Here is a 10638-nt window from a genome sequence, read left to right as displayed (position 1 = left end):
CGCCTCTTTAGCGGCGGGAAAGAAAGTATTTGGGCTTTAAACTTTAGAGGAACGAGACAAGAAAAGACCAAACTTTCTTAGAAAGCTAAGGAAAGAGAAGTCATTTTCAATAATGCTCACTGCGGGACAACTCATTGTGTGTACTAAGCAGCACTTTGGCAATTTTATATTAGTTAAGATCAGTTCTGAAGAGAAGTTATTTCTGTACTATAAAGGATGAAACAAGGACTTAAAATTTATGTACATGCCAAAAACAGATGGGCAGAATTAACACTGAAATAGGCTGGCATATGTTAACAATAGAATGGGGGCAAAACTATGGCATGCGCCTTTCAGGGCTGGGGCATAAACAGTCCTAGGCCATTCTCCCACTCATGAAAGACTTTGAGCCTGAGTCATCTAGAGAGGAGGCTCATGAATTCGAGACCAGGTGTGATTGCTGCAGCAAATAGTGTTATCGCAACGTTTCAGAATGGTTATGATACAGCTACTGATAGCAGCTCTGTCTTCTATTCCCTAGGTCCAGCCCGACCTTGTATGTAGTAGGCATTCATTTCCCTACTCCAAAAGTCCCATTCTCAGTCTCTCCAGTGTTTTTGGATAGGCAGAAATGACAATTTGGCCTTTTCAGCTTCCTCTTTCTTTCTTTCTTTCTTTCTTTCTCTTTCTTTCTTTCTTTCTTTCTTTCTTTCTTTCTTTCTTTCTTTCTTTCCTTCTCTCTCTCTCTCTCTCTCTCTCTCTTTCTTTTTTTTTTTTTGAGACAGGGTTTCTCTGGGTAACCTTGTCCCTTCTGGACTTGCTTTGTAGACAAGGCTGGCCTCCAGCTCACAGATATCCACCTGCCTCTCCTTTCCTGAGTGCTGGGATTACAGGCATGGTACCACCATGACTGGCTGTTTAATTTTTGTTTGTTTGTTTTAAATTAAAAATCTGGATAACCTAGCTTAGAAGGTCCAGGAGGGACCTTGGACTTGCAGGCTCAAAATCTTTGCTTGTTTTTACACCCCGCTAAGCACTGGTGTGGGTGACTTGGCCACTTCTCAATAATATATTGAGCCTTAGAGAAAAGAGTTCATTGCTTCATCTTGGCTACCTGGATTCACAAATACTTCAGATAGGCACTTCCGTTGAGTCTTGACATACACTATTTATTAGAATAAGAAAAAAAATCCTTACTATCACCAATATCTACTATTTTGTATGCCTCTAGTGAACAATAGTATGTGCTCAGTATTGTATCTGCCCATCAGTCAATGATAACCTGGAGGACACAGAACTCATAGGAAGTTTAGTTTAATTATCTCAATGCAACAAGAAGGATCATATGCCTGGGGATGTCAGTGTAGGAGTAGGTTAGGAGAGGTTTATTGCAATATTTGGACCTACCCAGGGTGTTTTTAAGGGACTAGCAAGAAATGAATTTATGTTCAAATGCATACTATGAAGAATTAAAGACAGTTCAGCAATTAGGCTTCTTAATCTTTGTTCTGGAGACAGGAAGACCATATCGGGGATTGAAAACCATTGATGATCCTGTTAGTCATATTTTTATCAGCCTTTAGAAATAGCATGTTGATGTTCTGTTGTAGACAGCAGTGTGGGTGGTAAAAGGATTCATTTTCATTCTCTCAGTATATTTTTCCCACTTAATCTTTGTAATAACCTCATGTGATGATACCATCATTATCCCAACTGTAGCAAAGGGAGAGTGCATGACTTAAATAATGTTACTCAGCTAGTAAGCGGCAAAGCCATTGTTAAAATTGTGGCAGTGTCACCATAGAGATATTTTCCTTGACATTTTATTTCTAGACATTTGTTTCTCAGTAGCATCTGTGTTACGATTCTTGCCTTGGAACTCCTCTAAGATAGAGAAGAAAATGAATATGTACACCAAATACAATGGCTTAGGATAAGGGAGTATTCAGGTAACTTTGTTTCTAGTGCAAGTTTTACCTGATCAAGAGCGACATTATATCAATGAAACTGATGATAGGTACCACTGCTGAAGTGAATCAAAGCAAAATCATAATTTACTGTCCTGGGGCTTGGATTTGAAGTTAGCATTTTTTATTTGGCATTTAGTATGTACTTATAAGTGACTGTCCCAGGTCCCAAGAGACCTAACACAGGTTTCCTTAGGGGATGCATGCATTGACTTCAAGCTTCCCATAACTTGTTATGCTCTTCCTAAGAACTGCCCAGATACTAGGACCCCCAGTTCAGTTTGCATTGGTAGAACATCATTTCTCAATAAAGCATCAATAACCTGCCCAGTCTCTTTTTAATATGACAGTTCTTTATTTTTGCTAGATCAGCCCAGACTTTATGGTTTCAAGAAACTAGCCAATGAAAATAAAATTTGAAGAAAACAAAAGGAAGAAGCAAAGAGAGAGGAAGTAAGAGGAAATGGAATGGAGGAGGAACAGGAAGAGGACACGAAAGTGGAGGGTGGAAGAGGAGGGAAAAGGAAGGAAGAATGAGAACAGCAACAAGTAGAGGAAGCCACCACAAGTGCGGCTATCATGACATTTTGAAAATAGTTTCCCAGTGTCTCCTTCTGTTGTTTTTAGTGCGTTTCTGAGATTTAATATAATTCTACGAATGGGCATTTAAATTTTTTATCGTTATAAATATGTTAGCAACAGAAAGCAGAACATCACATATGAGGGGAATGCATGCCTTCAGTCGAAACCATCTGTCTTGTCTCCCTCCCATTGCCAGGCCATTATTGCAGTGATCGCCATTTATATTTGTAATTGCATGCAACTTAAAGAATAGGTAACTTTTCCACTCAGCTTAAACAAACAAACAAACACAACCCCCACAAACTATTGGAGCTTTACTCTTTGGCTTTTATTGTGAAATCATCAGTACTTGAGGAGCTCACGGCAAGAAAGATGAGGGACGCAAACAGACAAATGTGTGTCCAAGTAAAGACCATACAAACTACTTAAAAGGATTCTCATAGAGGAGATAAGGTAATTTTTTCCTTGTGGTAAGAGGAATGTTGTCCAGGAGTAGAGAAAAGACATTATAAATGAAAGGAATACAACTACTGTAAAACAAGAAACCACTCCAAGCCCTAGGGAACAGAATAGCCATTGTTGTATTATCTGTATGGATTCTCTTTGCCAGGGTGGTAGAAAGTACAGGGAAATGATAGCTTGTTTTTTCTGTAGTTTCTCAAATGTTGGCTGGGACAAAGATGAGGGCTCATGTCATCTGGTGGCCAAACCACCTTCAGGGTTATTTCTTCTGTATGTGGTGGTAGCCAGGCAGATGCTGCTTTTGTGGTTGGAACCCGTGTCTGGTCTCTGCTTATGCTTCTTCAAAATATGGTGATTAGCTTCCAAGAGCAAGCCTCACAAGTAAACACACATAGGTTGTGTAATACACTTCCACCTAGCCTCGTGAGACACATTGTGTGATTTCTACTGCCGCCACAAGCTGGTCCCTGTTTAAGGGGAAGGATCATCCTGAATGGGAACCTGGCAAAGGTCCACAAGAAGAAGAGCATGGGGGCTGGAAGACATTGTGAGTACTTGAAGGCCACAAACACTATATGTCCAGGTAGATGAGTAAGATTGGCTTTAGGTTGTTGTGAGAACAGACTGAGGGCTGACTGCCCTGACAGAGTGAGACCATGAGAACTTTCAGACTAAGTCTGTATGTTTACAAGAGAGACAATATGCTTTGTGTCATATTTTCCTTTGCTCATTGGAGAAGTTTCCAGATATACATCTAATACCTCTTCCTTTTAGAGGGGCAAAGGCAAGGGCAAAGCAGTGCATGTGTCCAAAGGACAGGAGGACATGACAATGGGCCAGCATGAGCCACTAAGACTAGGACAAAAGTCAGACAGGGCAGGCTGCTGACCTCAGGATCATTTCCAGCCATGTCTGCATGCTCCTGTGGCAAGCATCTGGGGTGGGTCCAGGGAAAGTGAGCGAACTATGAAGGATGGGGAGAGGACTGCCAGGCTGCTCCGGAGTCATGTGGCGACAGTGGTTTCTCCATCTGTGGCATTTAGACTCCAATCAGGCCTAGAAGCATCGTCATGGCAACTTGCCCATCTGAACCGCTGAGCTGAGACAGGATTCCCTTAGTAACAGAGGAGCTGGGAGATGATGCTTAAAATAATCTTTTATGCCCAGAAAGAAATGCCTTCGCAGTTTGATTAGCCATGTAGCATCCTGGGGCCTGGCTTTCACTCTCACTTTATATCAAAATGAAACAAAATGGTTTTTTAAAGCAAGGATTTCACTGTCTCCACTGCACAAAGAGTATATCCCACTGAAGCCAATGAATATCACTCCTAAGTTTCTAGAGTTGCTGGTCACTGTTACATAAATTGCTTCCAAATAGAATAGACGGTCTCCATCTGAAATCACTGGGCTTCATCTAATCTCTTTTCTATATCCCGCTGAAGTCCCAGCAGTCTCTCTGTGGGGGAAATAGTTCTGCTAAACAAGAGTTTAACGCTTAGGTCATTTAGCCTGACAGCTCCTTGCATCTGATGGCCCTCCTTGTGTGTGCCTCCCCTCCAATTTTCCCTCAGCTGCGGCTCTGTCTCCTGCATGAGCGCTTCCTTGTGACTGATAACCACGGCTATTAATTCCTCTCCTTTCTCAGCATTTGCCGTGTGTGTAAGCATGTCCTTCCATGGCTGCACCACCCTTTGTTTTATGCAGCGAGAAGACTCAAGTTCCTAAAGCATCTCTTTTCAGTAAGTCTGTGGGCTCTCAGGGTGGGGGAAGTGGCCCAGAGGTCAATGCTTGCTTAGCCTGCATCCAGCCCTGTTCATTCCCCAGCCAAACAAAGAGATTGTGGCCCACTGTAAAATCTGTAGATCCTCCTCGGCTCCTTCTCCTCCACCTTCATTATCCCCACCATACTCGTGTACCTCTTAGACTTGGTGTCCTTACCTGGACACACCATCATCATCATCATCATCATCATCATCATCATCATCATCAAATGCCCATATTTTCATGAGAGTTCACCCAATGGTAAATGTCCTGTGGGTCTGGACCACCATATAGATGTCCACCATTGAAGATGCTGTATTTCCTTTTAAAAATTTTTTTTAAATTGAAATAGGATTACAATACTTCTTTCCTTTCCTCCCTTCAGCACCCTCCCCTTGGTTATTCTCCTTTGAGCCCCTCCATCTCTCTCCCACTTCCAATTTGATATTTTTCTTTTTTCGACTGTATTTGTCACACACCACACACACACACACACACACACAAACACAAATGCAAACACAAACGAACATATGCTCAAATACATATGAATGCAACTTGCTGAGTCCATTTTCTTTGTGTGTTTTTTGTGTCAAGGATGACCATTCCACATTGAACAACCAAGAAGAGGCCAATTCTCCTTCTTCCAGCAGTCAGCAGTTGCCTGAAGGCCTCTGTCTAGAGATGGAACCCTGGGAAATTCTCCCTTTTCCGGTTAGCATGTCCACTGACATTGCTATTGTTGTTGTGCTTATGGCTCTACTTCTAGCTTATAGAAGAGCTGTTTTCCAGCAGACTTCCCGGTATTCTGGCTTTTACAATGTTTCTGCTCCTCTTCCATGAGAACCTTCCTTTCAAATGGTTGGTCAGGGTAGTTGAAGCGACTCCTCAGGCAATGTACATCACTGATGTATCCCTTGGTGGTCTCTCAGGGGTTGAGCCTGGGTCACTATTGCGGAAGACACCACACACTTAGGACACAGGGCTCGATAATTTAAGCTAGATCTGACCTGAAAACCTCTCTCCCGAAGCTTAACTTTCATGGTTCTGGGAAATATGAAATCAAGCTTTGAAGGGAGGAAAGCAATTACACAGCCAGCTGCAGCACCTTTGAGCCATGGCAATTACCAGCATGGCAAGCTAGGCATACAGTAGCATATACACTGGCATATCAGTAGCAAGCAACAGTGCGTTTCAGCCCCACTCGGCAGGAAGGAGGTCGTGCCTGGTAATGGCAATGTAAACCCCTCTTTACAACTATACTTTCTTTATCTGTGTGTTTTGCTTTTATGCATGTATATCACCCACAGGCCTATGCCCAGAGGAGGTCAGAAGAGGTCATCATCTCTCCCAGAGCTGTAGTTATGAATGGTTGTGAGCCACCACGTGGGTGCTGGGAATTGAACCTGGGTCCTCCGCAAGAATAGTAAATTTTCTTAACTGCTGAGACATTTCTCCAGGGAAACATGAGGTGGGGTCCGAAATTGACCCTGAGCAAGATATCCGTCCTCAATGGCCAAGCCTTCTAATCTCTGTAACAATACTGGTAGCCCATTTTGTTATAAATCATGATTTATAACGTCTCACTATGTATCTCCATTTTACAGATGAAGAACCTGAGGGTCACAGTGGATAATTACATGGTGGTGGTGGTGGTGTCTGTCTGACCTCAAAACCTCTCTGTTGGCAACCATAATGATTCTGCTCTTTTGGAAGGTCAGGCCAGCTTTTTATCCGCTCTTCTAGAATGAGTCAACACATTCCTGAGAATGAACTAGAATCTGTAGAATGCCAGCTCAGCTAAGCTCACGTTGATCCAAAGATATTAAGCAAAGAGACTGACAGAGCTGCCGCTGTATTTAATGATATTTTTAGTCGCTTTCAATTCATTTGCTTCAAATTAAACTGTAAATTAATTATAAACTAATCTGAGCGATTATGAAATTATTTTCTTAGCCTAATTCAGTCCCAGTGGGCATACGTATTTTTAATATTCCACACTCCAGTTCACCTGCATTTGACATTTGGCATTCTGATGGCTTTCTATGATGGAAGAATTGAGATCCCAGGGGATCCAGGGTTGCCAAGGATCTACCTTTGTGTTGTTAATATATGCAGGAAGTCCTTTTTTTTTTTTTTTTAAAGCATTTTTATGTTACTTGAGGGAGTTTCATTCAATACATGAGAGGGGAGAAAATATCTTCCCTTTGAAATGTACCGAGTCTTTTAATCACCAGGGAGATGAATTTTCCATTGAGAAATCTTATCTTGACCACCCTAAGGGAGCCCTTCCAAATTCAGTACCGCTTTCGACTTCACAAAAGCGAAGACCAGTGACTATATGAGCATACATACATAAGAACACATTGCGTGCTAGATAAAACCTGCATGTGTATTTGTAAAAATTCTCTCCGTCCCCTCGGACGTTCCAGGCAAGACTTCAGAGATAATTCCAGATCTGGTCTCAGATAACAAATAGCCAAGAGTCAGACTGTAGCCTCATGCTTGTCTATGAATTTACACTGGAATTTTAAAGTTGCAAGCCACTCGACCAGGGATGGAGATGGCTCAGTGGGTAAGCATGTCTGCTCTCTTGCAGAGGACCTGAGTTCAATTTCCGGCACTCACAGCAGGCAGCCTACAACTGCCTGTAACTCCAGACGACCTCTGAGGGAACCACCCCCACCTAAACGGTATACCTTTACACAGACATACACACACAAGTAATAAAAATAAATCGAAAAGCACCACAAATTTATCTAAACAACATACACTCACAAAACCTCAGTGAACCCAGATGAGGTTCAGAATTGCATCACCCATTCCATACTACCCAGAAGTAAGGGTGTGGAATACGGTTAGACATTTCAACCTTTCGGTGTGACAAACTGCTTAACTACAGAAGGCATGAGAATATTAGAGTAAAAAATCTCCTGGTCAAGACAGTAGAATCTCTGGCTCAAGTGGAGACCTCACATTTCAGCTGGGCTAGGTCATTCACTTGGCCAAGGGAGAGCCCACCATGCTAAAGGAATAGACAGAATAACCACAACCCTCTCTCCAGGGACCTCACTCAGGTGTAGCCAGGATCTTGACTTGAGCACAGGAGAGGAAAGAATTTCAGGGAGGGGGGTGGGTCACTGAGGTTGGGTTTATTAAGAGAATGGCAGCAGCATGTACTCACAGGGTACTTGGCGCAAGCACCCAAGTGTAGAGGGCCCTGGCACTCACAGATACGCCCTGGAGAAGCCAGGAATGTTAATCACGCAGGGTTGTCTCCTCAATGAAGAAAACGTATACCTGTTTTCCACCCAGAAGGCTGGGAGTGGATGTAGGCAGTGACCTTTGGTGACCTTTGCTATCTGTAGGGCCAGGCCTCACCCAAATCCCCTGAAGAGTTTAAGTTAGCCTGGGTATAGTTAGCCTGAGCATAACTCCATTTTAAAATAAGGAGCCATCTTGACTGGGAGCTGAATTCAGGTACCAGGAAATATCACAGAATGTACACCTGGCAGAGAACAAAGTTAACTCTCCTAGCAACAGCCTCCAGGAAATATCACAGAATAAATACTTCATAGAAAATGGAGACAATCTTCCTGGCAATAATCAATGGGAATCGGCTGGGAATCGGGTGGGAAAATTCTCCCCAATGTTTCAGATATAGTTTAGAAAAATGGCCATTGTGATTATATGCCTTAGCCATTGTGATTGTGTACCTCAGAGAAGGTCACCCTGCCCTGCTAAACTTCACCCAATTCTGTAACACCAAGGCTTGCGCCCCCCTGCCTGCTGCCATGGAAACTCCCTGCTCACAGACTTTCCCTTTAAAAGTCCTGTTCACTCAGAGCTCGGGGTCCCACTTCTCTACTGCTGTATCTGTGAGACTTGGGTCCCGAGTTCAATCGCTCTTGTAATAAAGCTCTCTTGCTATTGCATCGAGTCGTCTCCTGGTGGTCTCTGAGGGTCCTGTGAACCTGGCATTACACCCCCAGAGTGTTTGTGTCAGACTCTGTCTTCCTAGATCTTTATCTTTGTTTCTCAGTCAATATAATCCTTGGGGGAGATGTCATGTGTACTTTCTAGCCTGTTGACCTCTGCACTATCTCCATCAGCGAGCACACCAGATCCTAGGCCCTTAAGGTATAGAACCCATCTTCCTGGTCACATATGCTTTGCAAAAGAGTTTCAGTGTAGTCACACCATAAGCTCTATTGTGCACGTGGGATTGATAATTATCACCAGGAAACTCTTCCTCCCCCAAATTATATGACATTTAAATACATCTAAAATGAACCACTTTGTGTCAGACTGCAGAAGTTTGAACCAGCCCAACTAAGTCATGCTGAACCAGTGTCCTTCTTACCTTGTGTGGTCCATTTCCCTGTAGGCTGTGAGGCTTGCAGGGACCCCCAGACCAAGGGGTAGGTGGGCCACACACCCAAGAGCTGCCTGGAAGAGGTTTCCTAGAGTCACCAGGAGAGGATCTCCTCCAGTCTGTCGAGCTACTTGTAGGCTGTGCAGTGTGATTTAGGCTCCCAGCTTTTATGGGCTAGCACCTGTGCTGCTGGTGCAGCTGTCTGGGAGTCTTTTTATTCATGGAAGCAACCCCAATAAAACTCAGGTTTGTCAAGTTGGAATTGGTGCCCACACTCTGTTCTGCCATGGGCTCACTGTCTGGGGTGAGTGGATGTGTGGGTTCCTTCTTCTCAGGACACTTCCTACCCCCAATTATAAGGTACCTAAATATATCTATAACAAACCATCTGGTGTCGGACCCCAGAAATTCAAACTAGCCCAACTGAGTCATGCTGAACCAAGTTTCCTTCTTACCACATGTGGATCCCTTTTTTTTTGTCACACAACAAATTTTATTTCAAATTTCAAAACAAAAGTTTTGTCGCACAACAGTTTTATTAAGTATTGATCTTCCCAAGTCCATGTTCTTTTAATACGCTTTGTGACAAAGTTGCTTCCACTTCATCCCCACCTAAAATGGTCCCTGCAAGGACAAGTAACTCCGCCATTGTATTTGGAGTGGGATAGTGGCTTTCCCTCACAGAACATCATTTGTCCAAAAATATTAAGAAAAGACTGACAGAGTCATCCAGACACAAATGTTTGGAGACATTTTTCTTGAAGTTGACTGAAGTGAGCCTGTCACTCCAAGAAAAACATCTGACGTGGTTTATTGCCAATGATAACATCTGAGCTTTCTAGCAAGGATTAGGATTTCAAAAGAAATTGAATGTGCTGCCATAACTTGACAGATTCTCAACACTTTTCGATGAAATCAAGTGACATTATACAGCAATAGGTCATGTGATATTTTGTTGTTAAATTAACCGTGTAAGCATTCAGACTGCCTGATACATCTGAGTGGACCAATATTTTCTAAATTACCAATGCAGGAGATTGCAGAATCCTTTATGAGCATGGAAGCTATTGCCAAACGCCAGATAGATCGTTTTCTTTTTGTTTGTTTGTTTGAGATGGGGTTTCTCTGTGTAGTCCTGGATGTCCTGAAACTCTCTCTGTAAACCAGTCTGGCCTCAAACTCAGAGATTTGCTTGCCTCTGTCTCCTGAGTTCTGGGATTAAAGGTGTATGACATCATCACCTGGCTAAGTTAAGTTATACTGATCTGATTTTATGTTCTGCATTTACAAATCCTACCGCAGGTTGACTTTAAATGAGCTGGAAAAATAAAATAAAATGATTGATTAAAACCAAAAGCCAAAAATAGGAATATCAATTAAGAAACTGCTTCCATCATATTAGCCTGTAGGTAAATCTTTGGGAACATTTTCTTGGTCAGTAAGTGATAGGTGCAGGCTGGTGTGTCTTTGTGTGTGTGTGTGTGTGTGTGTGTGTGTGTGTGTGTGTGTGTGTGT

The sequence above is a fragment of the Psammomys obesus genome, unplaced genomic scaffold (genome assembly GCF_907164565.1).
Source record: "Psammomys obesus unplaced genomic scaffold, mPsaObe1.curated_primary_1811, whole genome shotgun sequence".
NCBI classification, from domain to species: domain Eukaryota; kingdom Metazoa; phylum Chordata; class Mammalia; order Rodentia; family Muridae; genus Psammomys; species Psammomys obesus.
The sequence above is the reverse complement of the archived record's forward strand: the minus strand, read 5'-3'. Positions refer to the sequence as shown.